This window comes from Apus apus, chromosome 3, assembly GCF_020740795.1.
Source record: "Apus apus isolate bApuApu2 chromosome 3, bApuApu2.pri.cur, whole genome shotgun sequence".
NCBI classification, from domain to species: Eukaryota; Metazoa; Chordata; class Aves; order Apodiformes; family Apodidae; genus Apus; species Apus apus.
Window position 1 is genome coordinate 2,530,398 of NC_067284.1, and position 25,078 is coordinate 2,555,475.

At 41.1% G+C, this 25,078-nt stretch overlaps 1 protein-coding gene across 2 annotated transcripts in view; it reads left to right on the forward strand.

Moving 5' to 3' along the window:
- The window catches only part of SESN1 (sestrin 1), a 75,576-nt gene that overhangs the window by 12,516 nt on the left and 37,982 nt on the right, over positions 1-25,078 (forward strand). Inside the window, exon 1 of one of the 2 annotated variants that reach the window (XM_051613125.1) lies at positions 7,926-8,020. The exons of the other annotated variant lie outside the window; for it this stretch is intronic. The gene's annotated coding sequence lies outside the window, so the exon portion shown is untranslated. Of the gene's footprint in view, positions 1-7,925; positions 8,021-25,078 lie in introns of those variants that run through there. 2 annotated transcript variants of the gene reach the window in all.

The following is a 25,078-nucleotide window of genomic DNA, read 5'->3' on the forward strand; positions in this document are numbered from 1 at the left end:
TTTAAAATAATATAACTGATTGACTTCTCTATGTAGAAGTGAGAGCAATGATGAGTGATACAGTTCTGAGGAAGGGGAAAAAAGGAGCCTATATTAATAACTTTGTGATAGTAGGTGAACCAGATCATGGGAGCACTTAATGTATTAAGGAATGATCACCACTATTTTAATTCCTTGTTTTCAGTGTCTGAGTTTTATAAGGAATTTATCTTCAACTGCAGCTTCCCAAATTTGATCTCTGAAGTGTTAATCAAGACTTGTCATTCATGTCTTTAAAAATCCAAAAATGAAAGAGTGCTCATAGAGCAGGAACTTGCCTCTCCAAACCACGATACATGCATTCCCACATACTAAAAAAAAAAAAGCCAAACAAAGCAACAAAACCCTCTGTTGTGGAATAATATTTGTGGAAACAGCTGGGGTCCAAAAGCCTAGGTTTGTGAAGGAAATCTGAGTATGTATGATGGTGTCTTCTGTTGCAGGCCCTGGTGTAAACTTTCCCTGATCTAATCAGAAAATACTGGCATGAGTTCTAGGAGAAAATAAGAGCCATCTGTTTTCCTTTTCTGGAGGATCTAGCAAGAGAGGGAAACGAAATTGCCAGAGAACTGTAGGAGAATGACACTTAACTTTAATGATGAGCTTTCCAGTGAAGAATTTTGAATCATAGATTGGTACAGGTTGGAAGGGGCCTTAAAGCTCATCAGGTTCCAACCCCCTGCATGGGCAGGGACACCTCCCACCAGCCCAGGCTGCACAAGCCCCATCCAGCCTGCCTTTCAACACTGCCGGGGATGGGGCAGCTACAGCTTCCCTGGGCAACTTGGGCCAGTGCCTTCCTGCCCTGATGGGGAAGAATTTATTCCTGATCTCTCACCTAAATCTCCCCTCTTCCACTTTAAAACCATTATCACATGAACTATCACTGCCCTCTCTGGTGCAGAGCTGCCCATGGCAGATAACTGACTTTCTAAATTGAGAAATTACAGAAGAGTGGATTCTAGCTGGGGGGAGAAGCCAGACATTAAATGTTTTGATACTTTTTAACTCATATCGAACAAAAATTAGCCAGTTAATGTGTTTAGAGATTAAAATAAATTTTTCTGTTGAACTGGGTTATCTGTTAAGCAAAATAATGTGTGATAGTTTTGCTGTTTGCTACTTTTTTATTGTCTCTTATTACAAGCAGAGTAAGACTACTGCATTGTCCAGGCTGAATTTTGGAAAAAAAAACCTATTTAAATACTGTTAATTGTCCAGTATTATAAAGAAAGATAGTGGAAGGGATTACTCTTTGTCATTGGCAGTCCACAGTTGTGAGAAGAAAATAGATTATTTGCTCTTTGTAGAGTACCACAAAGCACATGCTTAGGCATGCTAAAAGGGATCCTGCAGGGGGAAGCTTCCTGAATACTCATGCTGCAACTGAGCTTCTCTCCTGCAGCAGGACTTGATGGCCAGGCCTCCTCCAGCTGGAAGGCTGCTCCACTTGGTTCAGCACTGGCTGTAGCAATGACCCAACAGACCACCTCTATCCCCAAAGTTTTTCTGCCAGGCCCTAATGCATCAGAGGATAGGTGATATTTCTAATTAAAGGAGAAGGGTGGGGGGGAGTGTTGGAGCATGTGGCCTCTTAGCTGAAAATACTTTTCCAATTGCTTTAACTCCCTTACTATATGTTTGCAACTGAGGGAGTTACACAGCTTGTATATTTGAGGTGTATTTATGTGCAATACTGTGCTGCTGCTTACAGCTCTGGGTATGCACTGGATAGTCTCCTATGGATGATTTGAATGGTGATTCAGACATTTGGTGTACATTGAGTTCATGATTGAGACAGAGTTCACTGTAGTGCTGACCTGTTTGTCCCGACTTTCTGATACAGCGCTCACAGTTGCAGTAAAAGAGCTGAGGTTCTGCAACAGATGGCACTGTAGAAAGAGGTAACCCTGGCAGAAAAACTTCCCCCTGTAGCAGAATGTAAACCTAGAAGCTGAAAGTTGGAATAATCTAGACTCAACTTGTGACAGTTTGTAGCATAAGAATGCTTTGCTTTTGAAACGTGATGTTTTTATAGTACAGAGTTGTTGGGGTTTGTTTTGGTGGGTTTTTTTGTTTGGTTTTTGTTTGTGTTTTTAATAAGGTTTCTTAAGATTTGTGGCACTTAGGGTCAGCAATTTGGCAATTCCTCTGATCTGTATGATAATTATTCAGCAGGTCGAAGGTCCTGGTCTTCACTAAGGCACTGGAAGACAACTCTGCAGCTCTAAGAATAGCTGAGTTCAGAAAGCTTGTGTTTATGCTTCAACTCAGAACTTCAAAACTCAGGATTCTTCTGAGCCTGTAGGAACAGTGGCAATAGTTGCAAGCCTATGCTCAGCCTCAGTCTGGATTCAGAGATTAAATGTTTCCCTCCTATCTCCTCTCAGAGCTTGCAGAACATGGTGTTCTTGAAGCATGTTTATTGAAGAGCTATCAGATGGGCTTTGCACAAAACAAACCATGCTACCCCTCCCACTCCTGAGTAATAGCTTAGTAGTAAGAGCATTCCCAAAGAGTGAGGACTCTAGGACCAGCACCTTTTCTGCCCGAGGTGATTCAAAGACCTGCCTCTTACAAGTCTAGGCTCCCAAGATGAGAGAATTGTACCAGCTTTTCCTCTCATTCCTGGGACAGTGAACACGTTAAGGATTGCATGTAAAGCAGGGCTAGTGCAGTTGGAAGTGCTGACAGTGTTGCCATCATTAAATAGCTTAACTTTGTTGTTTAGGGAGGAGCAGCTGAAGGCACCTCAGGCTTATTCATGACTTGAACTTGGCCTCTATCTTGCTTAAGTGATCTCACCGCTGAGGTGAGAGAGCAAGTCTCTAGGTTTGAGGTTGTGGTCTTGAACAGATGCAGGTGCTTTTTGATGGTGGGCAGAAAGCTCTTAATACAGTCAGAGCTGAGACAGAAGATGCACTCCTGACTGATTTAGGTGGCTTCCAGCTTGACATGCAGGTTTTTGTGAAAGCTAAGTAAGGTGCATTACCCTCCTCAATTTTTATATAACCATAATAAACATAATTTTGGTGTTCCTTGGCTGTAGACTGAATGAAGAGTGATCTTCACTGAAAGACCCAGGCACTGAGGAAGTGTTGCTGTCTTGAGCATCATTAGACTTGTCTCTGCAGTGTCAAATTTGACCTTCCACTCAGATGCTTCTTCCTTTAAATACCATTTAAAGGCTTCTAGACGAGATAACTTAAACTGCTTGTGTTGTGTTCTTGTGGTGAGACTGAACAGGAAACTTCCAGCTCACAAGCATTTAACAAGACAGTTGAAAGTGCAGATGTTTTGTCATTTCTTTCCTACACCTGTTCGTAGTACAGTCTGTCCATAATGTAAAAGGACAACTGTTTTTTTTTTTCCTGGTACAAGTAAGCATGTTTTTCTTCAGTGAGCGTGCTTTCCAAAGAATTGAGAGCTATTGCTAGGAGATTTCCAGACTCCTTCCACTTCACATCCCCCCACACTTGAGGGCACTGTAGGTTCACTCTTCCTTTATACTTGAGTGGATCTACAAGCTCTTAGTGAAGGTTTGAACCAGAACTGGGTGCCCCTTGAATATTTTCTTTCTATTTATCTTCAGTTTTGGAGAAAAAATATTATCATCTAGAAGTTCCCATTTAAGGAAAAGAACAGTTCTTTAAAATATCAGCGTTGTTTGCATAAGACTTGGTAGTACAGTTTGGCACTTGGAAAGGAAATCATTGGTCCCAGGTGCAACAAGATGTGTGTAACCTGCACTACTGTAGCCAAGTGGCTGAAATGGAGCTGCAGAACCAGCTGGACAGTCTGAAGGAAGAGCAAAACAGTGTCAACAAATACTTTATACTGTTTCATACAGTTTTTGCCTTTTTTTTCATACTTTTTTTGAGTTTCATACAAGGTGAAGGTTAATTTTTTCTTGAAGAGAGATGTAGACCTTTGTTGCTATTTCAGTTTTCCCATGCCAAGCTTTTTCACTTGACTGTACAATACAGGAACTAGATCATTACCATTAAGAGAACCTGAAGTTCTTCCAAGTTTATATTCAGCCCAAATGAAGTAAGCCTCTAGCAAACATGCAGCTAGATGACATAATAGCATATATTAAATGTGCTGAGGCCTTTTTGTTTCCCCATCCCCTAATTATATCAAACAATAGGGGATGAAATACATGCCTCTTCAGTGACACTGTGCTTCAACTCTGTTTAATAGAATTTCATTCCAACATAGAACTGTGTGCACTTGAATCTTGTTCATAGTGGATGGTCACAAGGATCCTGAAATTCCAGAGGTTCTGTGAATAGTACTGGGAAAATTTGCAACCTGAGTCTTTCTCTACGACTGATCTCACAGGGAATGCTGCAACACTTGCCTTCATACTGGGGCTTTCTGATTTTAGGGTAACTTCATATGGCTGCATGTGAACTAAATTGGCACGAGCCTCCAAGTAGCTAATCTATAAAACTGACTTGTCTGATTTGCTGTGTACAACTTGTCAAGCAGAGTGTGCTGTCAGTTATTGTGGCAGAAGTGACAAGATTTAACTCGCAAGACTGTGGTAAATTGTTTGTATATGTGTGAATTTATTCTGGTAGCTCTTATGAATGTTTACTTTGCCTTCTGAGTTAAAGCCTGTCTGCATGTTAAGGCATATATTCCCCTCATCTTCAAACATTTTTCTTAAAAGATTTTGGAGAGGGAGGAAATGTAGCAAATGCCAATCATCAAGTAGTGCTCTAGACAATTATTGGTTTAATCTATTGGCAGATTAAAGAAGATGGCAGATGATGGCCACTTCTTTCCCTGTTTTCCCACAAGGCTGGGCTAATAGGTTTTCCTCCCACCTCCCCCAAGTGACATGAATTAGTTACACAATTCCTGTCGTGACTGTTTAGTGACCTCCTAGTTGTAAAAGATTTTCTGAACATCAGAAGCCTGGAGTTATAAACATGGAACTTCAAAATGGTGTGGGGTTTTCTGTTTGTTTTATGGAATAGCAAGCATAAAAATGAAGGCTGGCCTTTGTGGTGATTCCATCCCTCTTCTGTGAAGTTTTAATCTTCAAAATATCAAATGGAGAAACAAGCAACAAAACCAAAGGAAAATAGAAAGTGGAATCTAGTGAGACTGTGCATGTGTAATGATGCACTGCTAGTGCTTGATTTCTCCCTGCTGGAAATCTGGGAAACTCCCCAGCCTAAACTATGTATGTTTACTAAGTTAATCTGTCCCACAGTGGCTTGTTGCGCTTTGGGCCTGATGTTGCTCAGCCAGAGCTTCTGTGTTACTAGACCCAGTTGGTTGGGGAAGGGGTGATTTATAGTCTTGAGTGAGTATAGTTAGACCTGTGCCTGGACTAAATGGAGTCCAGGAATAGTAGAGATATAAGGAAGAACAAGCTCTTTGGGTTCCTAGAGTTTACATTTTCCAATTGCTGGTTTGTGAGCTTTTAACTTTTGGAAGAATTAAGTTACAAGCTAAAGGGGAAAACAGATGCTTAGCTCTGGTATTAAGCTTTCATGGAATGAAGAGATGGTCCAGACTGTACTAATCCCATTGCTTCTAGTAATTTCTTCCCTCTTAGGGTAGAAGAATTTGAAATGTGGTTCTCAGTCTAGCAATTTGCATCTTTGGCTCAACATTCAGTCTTTTGGAGGACTGAAGCTTTTAGGCTCACTGGTTGACCTGAGTTTGGAGCCAGGCAAAGCCTGGTCCAGTGGTGCTGGTGAAGCAGTGCTCAGAACTGAGCAGAACAGAAGAAAAATGTTTTCTTCTATGAAGATACAGCTGAAACGAGATGAAGTCAAGTGACTATCTATGGAGTGGGAGAGAGAGGTGTAGGTTGGGGAGAAGAATTGAAACAATAACTTATACAAAGATATTTCTGACTCTTGTTCAGTGTTGCCTCCCCTTCACTGGTACACTTATGGAAAGGAAAATTCTGTATTCCATAAAGGCTGTGAGAACATAAAGCTTTGAGAATTGCAGTAGGGAAAGGTATGAGGAAAAAGTATAGCCGATAATAACATGATAAAAATTGCTTTAGAATGTAGTCATCTCTGAGTGATTTTTTTTTTTTTGTGTTCTTGGCCTTGGAAAGTGCCCCGTGGAATATGCAGATCCCTGTAGAAAAGTTTTTGAAACCTTTTTGCCTGTTTTAGCCTTTTAAAAGTCTCACTGCCAAATGGCAGGATGAAAGAAGTTCATTCAGTGTAAGACTATTGTGACAACCAAGTCAGAACCCTAATGCCTATTGTGTACCAACTGCCAAATAAAGTCATATTGTTTCACAGAAGGAGCATATATCCTGCTAAGGCACCAGAGCACTTGGCAGTCGATCATCTCGCAAAGCCCTAGAGCCAGCAATCATAAGGGAAGAGTGGAACCTGCAAACATTAGACTGGCAGGATCTGGAAATGAAAGCAATGTGAATGGTAAAATCTGCTCAAGAAATGTATTTTATGCCTAGGCTAGCTACAGATTTTTATAGCATTTTTGTGCCAATTCTCTATGTCCATGACAATTAAACTTGCAGTGTTTTATTGTAGCCTTTTTTACACTTACTCTGCATGGTAGAGTGTCATCAGTGTGTCATCAGTGTTTCATCACTGTAGAGTGTCATCAGTGTTTCATCAGTGTTTCATCACTGTAGAGTGTCATCAGTGTTTTCCCTATTAATGTTTCTTTGAGGTAGACCATCTCTGGTGTCTGATTTGCAGATTCCATTCTCTCTCTCAGCTCTCTGTGCACAGATCAAATTCATGTCTGCACTTGATGACTACCATAGTTAGCATGTTCTAAAGTGAACTCCTTTCAGCCTTACCCTTCCCTAGTCTCTCACCAAGTCTTCTCACTGCTCTTGCTTACAACTTTGCCATAGTCTGTTTCCTGACAGTTTCTCATGCTGTCAGCTGATGTGTCATGAAATCAACACATTGGTTTTTTAAAAAGCTTTTTTTGGAAGCTCAACATGATCCAGCATCATGTGCTTGCAGCTGAGAAACCAACTGTGTCCTGGGCTGCATCAAAAGCAGTGTGGCCAGCTGGGCCAGGGAGTAGATACTCCCCCTTACGTGGCTCTCCTGAGACCCCCACCTGGAGCACTGCGTGCAGTTCTGGAGCCCCCAACATCAGAAGGACATGGAGCTCCTGGAAGAGAGTTCAGAGGAGGCCATGAAGATGATCCTTGGGCTGGAGCAGCTCTGCTCTGGAGACAGGCTGGGAGAGTTGGGGTGTTCAGCCTGGAGAAGAGAAGGCTCCAGGGAGACCTGAGAGCACCTTCCAGTGCCTGAAGGGGCTCCAGAAAAGCTGGGGAGGGGCTTGGGACAAGGGCAGGGAGGGAGAGGACAAGGGGGATGGATGAAAACTGGAGGAGGGGAGATTGAGGTGAGACATGAGGAGGGAATTCTGGAGTGTGAGGGTGGTGAGAGCCTGGCCCAGGTTGCCCAGGGAAGCTGTGGCTGCCCCATCCCTGGCAGTGTTGAAGGGCAGGTTGGATGGGGCTTGGAGCAACCTGGGCTGGTGGGAGGTGTCCCTGCCCATGCAGGGGTTGGAACTGGATGGTCTTGAAGTTCCCTTCCCACCCAACCCGATTCTATGAATCGTCAGTTTTACTGGTACTTACTACATAAAGCTATTGATTTCTGTACTGACTGTACAGGCATGATCTAACTTAGTGGCCATGAAGCACGTCCCATCCCAGGCCTGTATCAATATCAGTCCTCCCAGGTTGCACAAACTGGCATCGTGCAGGGCATGGGGCTGCAGTGACATATCCCTCATGACGCATGGTAACAAAATAAAAGGTTCTGCTGAGGCAGGACATGGGGGTGGGGAAATAAAGCAAACAATGTGTAACTGTCTGCAATCCCAAATGAAAGGAAAACTGTCAGCATGTGGGCACAATGCAGTGTTGCAGCTCCTTGACACAGCATGACTGCTCAGTATCATCTGCATAAATCTCAGATGCAGCTCTAAGAGTTAAAAGCAGGTAAGGGTTGTATGTAATTTTTTTCCCTCTAGGTTACTTTGGCAAGAGTTTTTCATGATGTTTGTGCAGGGGCTTTTTGTGCTATTTTTCCAGTGCTTACTGACGAACCAAAAGAAAACCCCTTGGTAGCATGATTGAACTGTCTGTTACCATTAGAATATTACTAAAAATTTCCAGTTTGAGTCTGTCTGAACATAGAAGATAACAAGTCCTGTTCTGGAATTCTTATTAAATGTGCTAAGTTACTCTAACAATCTTGAAACTGATTTAAAGATTGAAATCCTTTCTGAAATGAAACTTAAGGAGTAACATAAACTGTGCAAATAGCCTATTCTCTAATAAAATAATTCTGATTTCTTCCTAAGATATTAACACTGGGATTGTGGTTATTTTGTTGTTAAGTCATTGTATTTGCAAAGTTTTACAGTGAATCTATGGGCTTGTCAGCTTCAAGTTCTGCTAATCAGAGCTATTCTAGGTAGCCTTTAAGATCATATCTTAACTCATGAAGCATTTGCCAACTTGGTGTTACATTCACATTCATGTATCCTTCTGTTGAAAGGTACTTTATATGTTAGTTTGGTGGAAAGGAGGGGGGTGGAAACAACCGAGACTTTGATCTCTCCAAGGACTTGGCATGTGAGTGTTCTCTCTGACTTCTCAAGACTCTTTACTAAGTAATCATCCCGCATTTCTCCCCAAATGTACCTTCTGGTTCTTTAGTAATACTGGAACGGGCCTGACAGTTCTGGGACTGGTGTTGGAGCACAGATGAGCCAGGCACAGTTCTGTGCCCTGCCCCTCTCCAGTTTGCAGTGTGACCTTGAATGAGTGACTGACCCATTTCAGTTTGCTCATCTCTAAAATGGAAATTAGATCCATGGACCTTTACAGTATTTTTTTAGTTATGTGAAAAGCTGCTGGGGTAAAGTTACAGAGAGATGTTTATTTCAAGTTGCAATAATACTTCCAGTTAACTCTTATACACTACTTACTTTGGAAAACTCCTATAGCATAACATATTAATAAAGAAGATTATGCAGAGATGGAATGTAGTGAAAATTATCTCACCTAAGAAAGGTAATTTCTTTTGATACTATGAATGTGAAACCCACAGTGCTCCTATTTGCCTTTTCATTTCATTTTAGTGCTGTTTCACTTGTCATTTGCTTTAACTCAGCAGTGGCTAAATATGTTCAGCCTTTCAAATAAACAGAATTTGAGTTGGGGGAGAGAAATAGAGCATGAGTAATAGAAGGAAGTGAAAATAACCATTTTACAGTCTTTGCATCCACGCATGCTTGCATTTTTTTTCTTTAGGATGCCTTCAGTTTGGGGGGGTAGGGTAGATAGTCTCACCAAGACACAAAGCTCTCTTTTTTGGCCATTGAAATGGGTACTGGCTGTGAGAAAGGAGGAAGGTGTTTAGCAGAACAGAGCAGTGCTGCACAGCATGTCAGGATACACAGAACAACATGCTCAAGTGGAAGGGAAAGCAGGAATCAGCTGAACTGGGATCTGGCCAGAAGGCTTGGGCTTAACTTAAGTCAAGAATGGTGCTTGAAAACAAAACAAAACAAAAAACCATTGCTAGTCTCAGAATGTTTGCCAGTCTCTTCAGCTTAGAAATGGGCGATGGGCTTTTGTGGAAAAACATTCCTTTAAAATGGTGACCTTTGGATCCAGGCTAGGTTGGTGTGCCTTCTGCCAGCACAACCACAGCCCAACTCAAGGGAAGTAAGTCTGGTATTGAGGCCTGTGTGTATGTGAAGGGCATATGCAGAGTATGTTTATCAGAATATTACTTCTCCTGCCATCTTACATGTCTTATTGCAAAGTGGAGCTAGCAGGAGGAAAAAAAGTAGAGAAATCTGCTATGACAGAAAAGCTGACCACCTCAAAGCTGTAAAATCAAGCTGTGTTAGGCCATACCTTTTCTGGTAGGAAGCTATAAAATAATAGCAAATTTCCATAGCTGCTTGCATTAGTTGCAGTGTTCAGTTTGAGAACAGGAGGACAAATTTAACTCATGTTTTCACTTACAGAAATGTTTTTTTCCTGGGAATTTCACATGCACATAAGGTTGGGTGCCAGGCTGTTTAAAAGACAAAAGCAGATAGAACAAATAGAAAGATAAACCACACAGCTCGATCTCTTCCCCTGCAGCAGCCTTCAGCAGCAGCATCGCCCAGACTCCCAGCAAAACCAGTTTGTTCCTCTTTGCATTGGGCCTAGAGAGGTGGAGAGGAGCATGACAGCCTCGGTATAGGCTGGGCAAGAACACGCCTCTGGAATCTGGTTATTTCCTAAAAATAAGATGCAATCTTTTGCATTTCATCTAGAGATTTCTTATCTTGGATTTAATATCCAAATAAACTTGAGCAAGCACGGTTCAGCTCTTTGGAACAGCTGTAATACTTGAGCTAAAGGACTGGAATAAATTCAGTGGGGAATTTTTTCCCTTGTTTTTTTTCCCCTTCTCTCCTGAGTACAATGAGGTCTGTGTGAGTTGTCTAGATCCGTTGTTTATATTTTTCTGGGTGGGTATATATGATACTGAAGAACTTTCTTGCATCTTAACTAGAGCAGAAAGTTGTTTTTCAGCTTTTACAATGTACTGATTTCAGCTTACACTGAAAGCAGTTATTCTTTTAAAGTTGTTTTTAGATCTGCTCTCTAAAATTTTGTTTACATTTGCAGTAATGTCTTTTTTTCTAGATACCAAGTTTGTTATTCCTGATCATGTTCTGATAAGCTGTGGCTTTTTTTTTTTCTTTTAAATCAATTTCAATAGATTTGGAATTTTCTTGTATTTTTATATTTTGCAAGTTAAGAATTGAAAACCTTGTGAAGTCCCATGCAAAATAACTCCAGACCATAACTGACTGAGAGATTTGATCAGCTGCAGTGAATGTTTCAGCTGAGTAAGTATCTGGCATAACTGAATTCATCAGAACTCATTAACCTACTTCCTCTCCAAAAAAAAAAAAAAAAAAATCTCAGGGAAGAAAATTATATGGAAAATACATGTGGCTTATGTTGTGGTTCAATGAGATGCACAGAGAACCAGAAGCCTGTGAAAAACTAGCTTGTGGAGCAGGGACTTGGAGGGTTTTTCTCAAGTAACACGGGTTTGGGCAAGCACTAAATGGTGAAATACTGACTATAGGTGTTGGAAGAAGAAGCAAAGATAGGTAGGAGAAAGGAAATGGAGCAGAGGGAAGATTAAAGGCAGGAGAAACTGCCAGAAAGCTCTTTAAACCCAAGTTCAGATTTTTTTATCCCCTGAATAATTGGTTTTGTGTTTGGTATGTTTAAGTATGGATTAAGTCAGTAGCTGGTAACACTTAAATTGCCAGTCAGCTTTTGAATGCACACCTGTATTTCCCTTATCAGTATAGAATTAATCTTTCAAGATTTTCAAAAGAGTAGCCTTGCTTACATCATGGGTGTTGCCTAACCAACATTAACCATTTCATTCTTAAACCCTTGCACCTTCAGTGATAGATTCATAACTTTCACATTATCCCATTAACATTTCTTGCTCTTTGGGGTGATGAGGAAGTAACACCTGCACTTATGGAGAAATTACCAGCAAAATATAATTTAAATTTTCTGATGCACAGTGCAGGCCTTAACACAAAACCCTTCCCTTTGCATCAGTTTTGTTACTGTTTAGCCCCTTTGCAGATTAAAGGACTCATCTTCTTCCCTCTCTTCAGCAGGGAAAAAGAGTTAGTGAGGAAATTCTGAGAGTTCTTGTTTTATCTCTTAACTTCCTAAAGTATTTGCTGCTACTGAGTTGGTTAGTAAAACTAGAAGCTGGTCTAGAGAGCTTCAAAAAGTGTGATTGGATGGCAGATGGCATTCCATATTAACAAGTGCATGGAAGGGGAAACAAATCCTTGGTTTAGATACTGTGCTGGGCTCTGCTCTGTGTGTTTGCTGCTCAGAGATGGAATTTTTAAAGCTAGAAGAGGAAGATCCTGTTCGATTCTAGGACACCTCCACCTGTTCTTTTTCCCCTGAAAGTATATAAAAAACTAAAATACAAAGTTTGCTTCTAATTTAAAAAATCAAAACTTACAAGAAAATAAAATACTGCACATACAGCCCTCCTCCTAGGAGAAGAGTTAGAGAGGAACATGGAGTACTAGTAACTAGATCTCATGACATTTTGCACACTACTGTGAGGCACTGATGTGCTGGTGTTGGCAGAAGAGGATCCTATACAAAGCAGAACTAAAGTCTGTGTAGAAATGGTTTAGCCTCCTGGTGTGATTCAGGTCAAACTGGAATTAACCATTAGCATGAGTTTATAATTCTGGTTGTGTCCTTGGCTCCCAGCAATTTCCCAATAACAGGGAGACTTACAGAAATAAGTTGTATGTTTTATTTATTACCTTCTGGTTCTTCAGCCTGTAGGATTCATGTACTGCAGATTATTTTTGTTTCATGTTAGATTCTGAATTTACAGGATTTTATAAGCTGGACAGTACCCATATGACTAAAATACGTCATGAATTGACAACACTGAGTCATGTAGCATCACATTTACTTTATTAAATAAATTGAAAATGGCCAACTGGGTAACACTGCACACATGCAAAAAAAAAAGTACATGTTTAATAGTGGTTACAGTGGTTTCTAGGGTTGTGTTTGCATTGCTTGCAAATGGCCTTCTCCCTAGTCTGCTTTAGAGCCAATGTAGAAGTGGGTTTAAAAATAAATATATATGTATTTGGACTCATTGCTCTTGGCTTGACTTTGCATTTGTCTTGTAATTTTTTTTTTTTTAAGATCTTAGTTTTAATCTGGTAAAAAAACCTAGCAAGTATGATCTACCCGGAATGAAACAAAAGAGATTGCTCATTTTAAGCTTGTGTTCCAGCTTCTCACCTCAGTTGTGAGAGGGGGGAAAAGATGGAGTGATAGCTAAGAGGGGAGGCATCCTCATTCGGGAAAACATCCATCTATTGTCTAGTGAACCGAAAGGGAAGTTGCAGCCATTGGTGTGGTAAATAACTCTGTCAGGAACAGCAGGTGGGGGAGGAAGGCAAGTACAGACATTTGGCTGGGAAAATGGAAAAGGATTGGTTGGATAGCTCAGAAAAGAACCAGTTAAATCATTATGTCGAGAGGATTAAGTCGGTTGCAAATAATAAAGGTAAATTTAAGAGGAAAAAATGCAAAGTTCTCATGTTTCTTCTTTTAAATCCTCAAGAAAAAGTTTTTCTGTTTGGTGTTTTTGGTTTTAAAGTTTGGATTTCTTTTAAAAGATAGAAGCCAAAATGTTATCCTTGAATATGGGAAGTGTTTCATTTCAATTATGCTCTCTGGTCTGGGATGTTTTGCAATGCAGTGCAAGGAATAGGCATAGCAGAGACATTTAATGAGTTCTGGTATTACATTACATGTCTCCTGAGGGTAGTAGGACTTTATCTGTTGTGTCAGCAATTAAAAACTAACTAAATAAATAGATTTCATCAAACCTGTAGTGACTTCAAAGTTCATGTGAACTTAATACCAATCTCAAAGCTCAGCAGAAGTAGTAGCTTCATCAGCTGGTGCTGTTTTTTGCAATCATAGAATCATAGGATGGTTTGGGTTGGAAGGGACCTTCAAGATCATCCAGTTCCAACCCCCTGCATGGGCAGGGACACCTCCCACCAGCCCAGGCTGCTCCAAGCCCCATCCAACCTGCCCTTCAACACTGCCAGGGATGGGGCAGCCACAGCTTCCCTGGGCAACCTGGGCCAGGGTCTCACCACCCTCACACTCCAGAATTTCCTCCTCATGTCTCACCTCAATCTCCCCTCCTCCAGTTTTCATCCATCCCCCTTGTCCTTTCCCTCCCTGCCCTTGTCCCAAGCCCCTCCCCAGCTTTCCTGGAGCCCCTTCAGGCATGGGAGGACCACTGAGATCTCTCTAGAGCTTTCTCTTCTCAAATATCAGCAATGTTTTTGTTAAGAAACGTCTCTCGTTTTTTACTTTTCTAGGCTTCTCATTTTGGTATGGACCAAGATAGTCACTTCTTGATGCCAGGATGTGGTGTCTTACCTGCAATTCTTATTTTAAAGAAAGATGCTTGTTTAACTTGCTATACTTTAAGTCACTAATTCCGTTTGTGCCTCAGCCTCTCTCAAAGCAAGGTTTGAGGTCAAAGGGAGCTTTGCCACACACTTCAGGATTTTATTTTCTAATATGGCATTAAATTCCATAAAACTTCCTGAAAATCCATGAAAAGATTGCATTAGAAAATCTGTATGAAGACTAGAACACTTCAACATTTTAAATACTGTTTTCCTCATTATTTAAAACCCAGAATGGTGTTGTACTGATTATTTATGGTCAGAAATAAAGGCTTAAAATAAGCCTCAACCTGGCTGCCAATGTGAAGAAAGTTTCAAGATTGTTGATTAATCTTAATCTAGAAAATGAGGTGGAATCCATGTAGGAGTTAATTTCTTCAGGGTAGATTTGTACACACACCTTTTAGAAGGTGAGACCTGACAAAAGGAGAAATCCAGAGTTTTAGTAACATGGTGTGGAGTATTTGAATATATATGTGTGTGTGTCTAAAATATATATAAAATATTAAATATATATACTAATATTTATATAAAATATACAGTATATAATATAAAATATAAATAATATAAATATATATGTAATATATATAAACCTGTCAGTTACCTCTGTGGGTTTGGATGTAACTTTCTCCTAGTACTGTGGACAGTCTAATTGGGAGAAATGGGGAGTGGGGCAGTAATCCCTGAATCCCCAGCAGTCTGTTCAGTGCTGTGGTTAAACATATATACACGGTGCTTGCTTTGGTAGGAGAATATTCAGAATTGGAACCCTGTCTTGGGGGATATTACAGTTATACGCCCTGGCCTGTGGAGCATTAAGCTTTCTGTGATATCCTTTTAATCTTGTGTTTCTTGTTAAAGTAAATCAGAAGCTTGCTGTGATAAATAGCTGAGCAGGAAACACCTTGGTGCCCTCAGTGCCTTAAAATAAGAGGTGAAAGGAATCTTTGCCAAAAGGAAGCTGATAAATAATTGCCTCCTACACAGAGGGTTTGGACTGAATGATACCATTCTGCTTCAAGTGGAAACTAAGGCAAAAATATGTAAACAGCCTAGTCTCTGTAAAAGCTTCAGATGCTGTAGCTTAAACCCCCTCCTCTCTGGCTTTACATATGCAGTCAGGTGGCTGTAACCTCTCCTTATTGGAACTGAAAGAAAAGAATGAAATCCCTCAAATTAAACTTACTGAAGAGTAAAGAAAGACTTGCAACAAAAAGCTAGATAACAAGTGACTCATCTAACGTCTGAGGCCACTAAATCAGCTGGAGAAACACTGACTGTGGCTTGATTTGGGAGGGAGAAGTGCATGTTTCAGTAACTGGAGCTGGTTGGCTCACAGACCCCGTGGAGACCACCAGGCATCAAGAAAAGCATTTTTGCAGCTTGTAGGGCTTCTATTCATTTATTTATTTATTTTCCCAGTTTTATAAGGCTACTGCTCAGAAACATTTTTTTTTCAGTCTAAAATTTCCCAGCTGCAAATGTGTCTGCATTTTATCTACAGCTGTAAACTAGCAATAGAAGTCCTTTTGTATTGTCATGACTCTAGTCATTACATTTGAGTCCTCATTTGGGAGTTTTATAGCTAAACACCTATTTCTTTCTAAATTAGTATTGCTTTGTGTTACTTAAGGCAATATCATGTGCAAAACCTGCACAGATATGTCCTAACTTTTCCTTTGAAAGGGTTATTATAACCTTTGAGAGAGTCTTATCCATTTTTTTTCTAGCAGATCTTTTGATATTTGGCAGCAGCAGTTGAACAGCACAAGAAACCTTTTCTTTTTTCCATGACTACCAATCAGATTTGTCAGGGGAATAAGTATTAAAAAAAAAAAAAAGGATTTCCCCTAGTGCAGTTACATGCCTCTGAAAACTTTGCAGCAGTTACAGGCATTGCCTAGGAATAGTCCCCTTCTCTGCAGATATTCAACCCCTTGGATGCAGCCCTGTGGGATGTGCTCCAGGGGATCCTGCTGGGGTGGGGGTTGGACTAGATGATCTCTAGAGGTCCCTTCCAGCCCTGGCAGTGCTGTGCTTCTGTGATAGGAGGGAGCTGTCAGATCAGTTATGAGGGTGGACACAACACAGTAAATGTGATCCCCACCACAGTCACTGTCAGACAGAATTCAGAGAATATAAACTAAAATTTTAGTCAAGGACAAGCTGAGTGTTTCCTGTGTCCAACTTTCATCTCCTGGGCTTTTTGATGTAGGATATTATATGGATCAGGGGCTATCAAGCGTTGAGAAAGGGAAGTTCCTGTATTTGCTTGCATTGTGTCAGATGTCTGGTGGAGTTCTGTTTCATTGTTGTCGTCTATTTATGCCTTCCTGCAAGTTCTGGAAATGCTGAAACTGCAGAAAAGGAGTGTGCTTCAGAGCAACTGTACAACAAGTTCTATTTTAATCACTTTTCATCAGCTTTATCCTACAGTGAAAGCTCTGTACTGTATCTCTTCATCTTTGGGGGGGAGAGGGGGAATTTCAGTTGTAATTAAGCCCAATTTTAATATATGATTTACATATGAAAATCATAAATGTAAATGTGTTGCAGCCTTCCCTGGGACTGTCAGCATTATGAAGCAATACATGGGTAGGCTGAACAATTTTGCACCAGCAATTAAAATTCAAGCCTATCAGTGCTGCTGCTGCGTTGTCCTGAGATTCAGAATCAGGAAAAAATACTGGAAATGTTAGTTTGCTTCCCAGAATACCAGCATCATGACAGGAATTTGATGTTAAGTAGAAAACTCAAACCTACTCTGGATTCTGGAAGACTGAGGATTTGATCTCTCAGGAATTTTATATCAGCTGGTTGAGGGAGTTTCATTAGGAAACAGCTAATGCACTGTTGGTATTGGGATAGGCACTGGGGTAAAAAGTAAACTGATAGGCTGGTTGTTTGGCAAAGTTTAGAGTTGTTCTTCCTGCAAATTAGGTATTGACTGAGGCAGACAACTCCTGGTTGGCCTGTCCAGCTGGCAGATACTTTCCTGTAACATGGCTAAATCCTAGCTCAGTAAGGAGGTGTGGCTGATGATGCATCCCTCAGATAATATATTAGCAAGAATAATAAATTTCACTCTCAGCTTTAAAAAAAAAAAAAAAAAAAAGAAAAAAGAAATGTTTACATCATTTAATTGGAGCTCAGTAAATATGAGCTAACGTTAAATAGCTGCCTTAAGAGCAATTCTTCAAAATAGTTCCAAGTGATGCTTCTGTTTTAATTTGTCTGGTTGTGTTGTCACTCAGGCTTTAGTGATACTGCCTTGTTCTGAATACTGTGGCCAGTTCTGGAGCCCCCAACATCAGAAGGACATGGAGCTCCTGGAGAGAGTACAGAGGAGGCCACAGAGATGATCCTTGGGCTGGAGAGTTGGGGTGTTCAGCCTGAAGAAGAGAAGGCTCCAGGGAGACCTTAGAGCACCTTCCAGTGCCTGAAGGGGCTCCAGGAAAGCTGGGGAGGGGCTTGGGACAAGGGCAGGGAGGGAGAGGACAAGGGGGAAGGGATGAAAACTGGAGGAGGGGAGACTGAGGTGAGACATGAGGAGGAAATTCTGGAGTGTGAGGGTGGGGAGACCCTGGCCCAGGTTGCCCAGGGAAGCTGTGGCTGCCCCATCCCTGGCAGTGTTGAAGGGCAGGTTGGATGGGGCTTGGAGCAGCCTGGGCTGGTGGGAGGTGTCCCTGCCCATGCAGGGGGTTGGAACTAGATGATCTTGAAGGTTCCTTCCAACCCAAACCATTTTAGGAATGTATGATTCTTCTGTAGAGGAATCACTGTCTAGAAGTCATTTGAAGTTCAATCCAAATGTTATGGAAACTTAAGTCAGGGTTTCAGAGGTTTTTGTAATCTTAGCAGTTTCAGAAGATCATAGTATTAAATTGTCAGTTGTTGAAGTGGCTGTAAAGTAATCAAAACATTGAAGAGAGGAGCAGAACCTACCTTGCAATACTGCAAAAAATCCCCTGTATCCTAAGTCAGCACTTTGTCTCACTGTGCTTTGTGGCGTGTTCTGTCTCTCAGAATGTTTCCCATGTTTGTCAGCTGGCTCAGTTCCAGAAGGGCTTTAACACAGTCAGCTTGTTCTTTTCTTCTCTGCCCTGCTGATGACATTTTCCTTCTCTTCGTTACTCAGATCTGTAATGTTTTGCCAAATTAACATTTCTGCCTCCCTGCACATCCCTGATGTGTGTGTATATAGATATATATCTGTATTTCCTCACACATCTAAACTCTTCCACGTTCTGTTGTATCTGTATCACATACAGAAGAAGGTTTTATCTTTCTGTCCCATGAGCTCAAAATTTAATTCAGGCAGAAATGGGACTTGAGGGTTGAGCTGCTCCAGGCCTGGATTTTAAAAGACACTTTTGGCATCACCTTCTGTTCCATGGGTGCCTGGACACAGAACACCCATGTAGCAGCACATGGAAGATCCATGTAAGATTCCAAACCCTAATTACTTTGTTACTGAGATTAATGTAAGAAAAGCATAGGGCTAGTGGGTGTTATGAAATCCCATTTCACTCTGAAGAGATGTTGGCTCTCCTGTGACTTTCCTGCACATGACTTCAGCCCCATATGACCAGGTTCTTTCCATAGCTGGTTTCTTGTCTGCCATACCTCATTTAACCCTGTCCCTGGCTGCTTTTCTCTGTATGTCCCTCCTGCATTCCCCTGCAGTCTCTCTAAGTTTGATAACCCTGTAATATAAAATCCTTTCATTTTTCTGGTTTGGGACTTTCCAGTCCCCAGGCATCATCCCTTACAATTCTTTTCTGAGTGCTCCTGTCCAAGCTCCAGTATGCATCTCCTCTGTGATTTAATCTAAGCATGTATTTCTTCCAATGTCACTAATATATTTATTGAAGGCTTCAGAGTATGAGTGTATTCTGTATCTCTTCTACCTTAAATTACTCTGACATAACTTTCCAAACAGCAGAAAAGCCCTAAGGGTTCCCCCTGTTCTATTATGAGTAAATATCTTGGCTATTCTGGAGACACAGACGTGTTTGCAGCATAATAAATCTTTCTCATTATTGGATTTTTAGGAACCCTTTCTAAAGTAATGTCTTAAGTAAAAAAAAAGCAAGCAAACAAAACCTAGTTATATTTAACTTCTGTTTCCTAACCACTTTACAATTTATATTGACATATGAGATGTCTTTATTACTAATTTTTTGTGACAACCTTTTGACAAGAATATTGAGAACTTAAGCCTGGGAGCTGTAAGTTGTAAGCCTGTCAGAAATGCTGTTTTGCTGTCCCAGACAGGATCCAGTTGTACTAGCAACCTGAAATTTTCTTGAGCAGACAGGTAACATGAATTAGTGACATTGCTGAAGTCTCCTGCTGAGCATCCAGTGGCAGCCTTGGCAGTATTTTGGAGTAGGACTTGATGCATTGCTGGCCAAGGGGAGAATTTGTTCTAGCAGTAGCTGTTAGGATGGGCTGAAGGTTAAATTGTTATGACAGTAACCACACTTGGAAACATAATCTATCACTGGAAAAAATTTTCCTACTTGTTAATGTAGGGAAGAGAAAGATTCCTTTGGAACAAGTCGTAGAGTACTTAAAATGTAAACACAGACCATATGAAATGGACAGGGTAGGTTTAGACATGGATTAATCAGTACAGCAATAAGAATAAAATGGGTGCTTGTTTTTCATGATAGTCCCTGAAAGCAAAGTGACTCTGGAACTGCTTTGTCAGGCAAGTCTGATCTTCTGGAGAAACTACAGAAAGACTCAGGTACAATTAATGTGAAACATGGCAGGCAACCTTTTGGGAAAGTGGAATGTCTTTTTTTTCCTTCCCAGTCTTCAGGAGTAAATGAGTTTCATTTTTCTCTGCATGTATTTCATGCCCAGAGCCTTTTCAAGAGGCAACTCCTCATGTCTGCCCTGATGGACAGCAGGCATCTCCCCCCTGCTATGATCATTTTTCTCCTTACATCTTTCCTCTCTGCATGGCCCTTTGAGTTTTCTACATGCCAAGTCTTAAAGCTCCTATCTTGCTCTGTGGAATTTAAGGAATGGTTTTTATATGGCTGTTGCCTTTGAAGTACCTGAAACAGTGTTCTTTCTGCCTGCTCCTACATCAGGTCACTTGAGTTACTTTGGCCCTTTGGCTCTGTCTGCTGCAAAGTGCATGGACTGGGAAGCATCTAATGGATTAGGTGAGGGAAAGAAGTGTCTAGGCTCTCAGTTCAGGACAGAGAATTGTGATAATCTGATTCCATCTCTTGTGTATGTAGGTCATGGAGTTGAGTTTTTCTCCCTGAAGCTGAATATATCTTTCTGCAAGATCTCTAATCTTGCTTAAGAAATTGAAACAGTTGTGTCCATTTCCCATAGCAAGATATTTCAGTGGTTAATTGTTCTTGCTGCTGGGAAGTGCTACCTCTGCAGGATATATTTGTCTAATCTCATTTTCCATTCATTGTTGTTTTCTGGGAGTTAATTTTTTGAATCTGAAAAATCTTGATTTTTTTTTTTCAATCTTTTTCTCCTTTTCAGACATCTAAATGAGTCAGAGGAGTGTGTCTGTTTAGAAATACATATGCATGTATATATGCAAAAAATCAAGTCATCTCTCAACTTTCTCTTTCATAATTTGGCTAGACTGAGGTTTTACAGCTGTCTACTAAGAGGCCTCTTTTTTTTTTTTTGTCAACTCAAACAGGAGCCATAAAAATCCTTCCAGTATTTCCATCTAGTGTTTGACACCAGGAAAGTCACCGTGTTCCTAAACAGTCAGATCAGCACAGTGTACATGGAAAGGCTGTGATTCTTCTACCTGATAGTCCTACTTTTATACACTTGCGTTCAAATTAGCCTCCTAGGCAGCTGAACCACACTATAAATGCACAGTGGAGCCTGATCTGCAGTTCCCAATGTTCTTTTTGGAGACAGTGCTTTCCAAATTCCTTTCCCATGTGCACATGATGTAGATGTTGATTATTTTCTCTGTTCTTACGTGTGGGATACCTAGCTATATTGAAATGTGTTTTCATAGAACCACAGAATAGGAAAGGTAGGGAGGGACCTGAAGAGATCTGTTAGATCTATGCCCCAGGGAAGAACTAATTATTACACCCAGCCATGAGATGTTTATTTGCCTGTTTTAAAGACTACAAACAGTCAAGACTCTACAGATTCTCCTTTCTCTTCACAGTCTCCTCCTCCTTGGGTCAGTTGTCTTCGTGGTGCTTTGGTTTTACTCTCTTCTCCCAGTTTTTCTTTCTCGGCCATCTTTTCTAGGCATCTGGTCACTTGTTGGAGAGAACACAGAGGACAGCATTCAGTTCACATTTGATGTGCATTGACCAAAATGACAGGGTGTTCCTGCTGAGTGGAACAGAGAGGTTTGCTTCCTCTGCCTTGCAAGCTGGATTACTGTGCATGAATCACATTGAGGTTTTATTGCTTTTTTTCATGTTGACCTCATGATGCCTTAACTCTTTTCAAGCAGTATCTCCAGCATCTTGTTTCCCTTTCTTGTCTTTGTGTAGTTGATGATATCAGAGAGTAATAATTTAAATCTCTTCCCTAAGAATTGTTTTCCCTTTTATAGGTGATTCCAAAACATTTCTCCAATTTGGCAAGAACCTTCAGAAGTTCAAGTTTGCCCTCTCAGGTTCCCTTAGACCTTACAAGTTTTGTATTATCATCCATTTAATGTCAGCATTTTCTCGATTCCATAATCCAGGTCACCATTCTGTGCAGAACAGGATTTAGGAGCACTTGCTCTGGAATCCCACGTGCTCCTTCCTTTCCTGCTGGCAGGGAGCCATTGATGCTGCTTCCAGCACAAGGCAGTTTGGTGTTGATACTGCTGCAGTCTCATCAGGAAAAAGTTTTTTTAGCTTCAAGTCAGAATTGCAACAGGTATTACCATCTTCACTTCTTCAGAAACTCATAGAATGGTTTGGAAGGGACCTTCAAGATCATCAGGTTCCAACCCCCTGCATGGGCAGGGACACCTCCCACCAGCCCAGGTTGCTCCAAGCCCCATCCAACCTGCCCTTCAACACTGCCAGGGATGGGGCAGCCACAGCTTCCCTGGGCAACCTGGGCCAGGCTCTCACCACCCTCACACTCCAGAATTTCCTCCTCATGTCTCACCTCAGTCTCCCCTCCTCCAGTTTTCATCCCTTCCCCCTTGTCCTCTCCCTCCCTGCCCTTGTCCCAAGCCCCTCCCCAGCTTTCCTGGAGCCCCTTCAGGCACTGGAAAGTGCTCTAAGGTCTCCCTGGAGCCTTCTCTTCTCCAGGCTGAACACCCCAACTCTCTCAGCCTGTGTGCTCACCCTTGTGTGCTTGTGTCACATCTGGATAGAGCTGGTCTTGGGAGGCAGGACCTGTCCTAGAGCTCAGGCTTCCCTCTTTGAAAAGAAAAACATGAAATTCTACTTGTCAGCCATTAGGCAGATGTGCAAAAAAAGGTGGTATGACTGGAAACAAGCTGATGGGCAGCACTGCTCGGATATTAAAGCAGGGTTGTAAAATGAATGGGTCATACCAAGCTTGGCAACGCACACTGTGATTTATGACCAGAGTTTGACTTGTTTAAAATTGCAGTGTAGCTGTACCAGTTCTCTAGTGGCTCAGGTAGACAAGACCTGCATTTGCAAGCTTAGCAAATAAAACTTCTTTTACTTTTCCTATTTTTTGAAGGGGGAAAATGAGCATATCACACAGGCTTTCTCAACTCCTTTAAATACTGTTGCAGATCCATTTAAACTTTTATAATAGTCTTACTGAGCAAGGCAGCATACATTTGTGGAGTAATACAACTTAAATCTGTCTGCCAATTTGTGTTTTTGAAAAATGGCAGGCATTAAAGTGTTTATGTGATGCCAGTGTTAATCATAGAGAGCATTTCCAAAGATTACAGAATATACCAAAATTTGCTGTCTAACTTGAGCTGGTGTCGCACAGGCTACACAGCAAGCAGGTTTCTTTGTTTTTGAGGTTTATGATTTATCAATTCTAGAACGTCCTCATTGTACCTTGGCTTTGCTTATGCATCTCTCTGAAACCATATTCTTGCAGTTCAGGTAATGTCTTTGTTTTGTTGTGTTTTAGAGGGTGTATTACCACAATTGAGAAAGAAGAGAGGCTGTTTCTTCAGCATGCTTAAGGTAGTTGATGCCTGAGTGAGGGATTCTTCAGTTTCTTTCTGTTCTCAATCATTTATACTCAGCATTTCAACAATAAATTGACATCATGAACCCAGCAGTATTTTTGTAATGCAGTTGCAGAGAATTGTGTCCTAATTCTGAATTACAAGTAAACAACATACAGATATTTGGATTATGCATAGTTAAATTTGCTCATGTGACAGCTACGTGTTTCATAAAGATCTTGTCTGAAGTTGAAGAGGGCCAACATGTGGACTCTTGCTTGGCCTGTCCAGTATTAATAGTGTCAAGTTCAAATACTTAAGCATCAGACTTGCAGTTTTCGTGTTTAAAGCCCCAAATTACTTGGCTGTACGTCACACAGAGCTGTTGTCATTCCAGTGAATTTATTAGGGTGAAGAACTGAAACTGACTTTATGTCTGTGCTATAATCTACTCCTACAGTGTCTCTTATCAGATCTTCAAGTGCTTACACTTTCACAAGGAAACCACAGCAGAAGCTGTTCCCAGGCTGACGTGACAGCACTGCAAGCAGGACAGGATATCTTTACACAGTTTTGTCAGCAGGCTGTTTTGCAAATGTTGGTCCATGCTTAACCCAGCTCCTCAGTAAAATATAAGCTGTTTGGAGTCCTTATGTAAATAAAAACACACACTAGCTTATAAAAGCTTCTCATTGACTTGGTTTTCTCTCTTCTTTAAGCCACATGACAACATAAAGGTGCACACATAGTTTGCACCTTAAAAAGGTGCACACATGGTTTGTGTCACTTTAACCAAACCTATGTTAAATAATTGGAAGGAGTTTAGCTACAAATGCTGCATATAGCTAAGGCTATAAAAAGACTGCTTTCTCAACAGATCTTGTCTCCTCTCACAACAGTTATCTGCTGAGCACAGCAACTTGCAGGAACGCTCAGTGCCTTTGACTCCTGTGAGTTTGGTGAACTCTCTAGTAGAGTAAGAAGGAATCCAGGGGTCTCCCAGGTTTGAGCAGCAAAGCCATGTGAACTGCTTGAAACCCATCTGAGCTTCTCAAGACCCATGTTAGCTCCTTGTAACCCATGTTAGCTCCTTGTAACCCATGTTAGCTCCTTGTAACCCATGTTAGCTCCTTGAAACTCATGTTAGCTCCTTGAAACCCATGCTGCTAATTCTGACCTAAGCAGAATGACACTGCAGGTTTGTACCTGAGATGTAACTTGACCTTCTTTATGGTTGAGTGTCTTCCAGGAGGCCTAGACCTGTTTCTCACATTAAGAGCCAGGGTTTATTAGCTCTGAAATGGTGAAACCAGTGTCAGGGTTACACATCACCTGCCCTGAAGCTGGCTCTTGTTCAGACACCTTCTTGTTCTGGCACAGTTCTACACTTCTGATGTAGCTGTGCACTTTAGACTTTTGGACCCAGATGAATTTGCAAGCCTAGCTGTACAACTGTGTAAAAGCTTTTTTAAGAAGCTTTTGTTAATGGGCTAAGTGTATTCCATAAGGGATGTATGAGATACAGTGCAAAGGCAACCAAGCAATGCTGCTTGAACACCTCTACGTTTTAAATTAGTTGTAAAAGAACTCTTTGAGACATAAAATGTGGGAAAAGAATTGCCTCTTTTGACAATGAAGTAACGTTTCAGTTTCATTGCTTGGATAAACAAGTTCAACATATTGAAAGAGGAAATTGACAAATATCTGATAGAGATTCTTTACTGAGTGGGATTTCACCTTGAATTTGATTACATATGTAGGTGAAAAGTTCCTTCTGAACTTCAGCTACTGTTAAGGAAGCACAGCAGTGGACCTCTTGCTAGGCTTTTCTTTCTG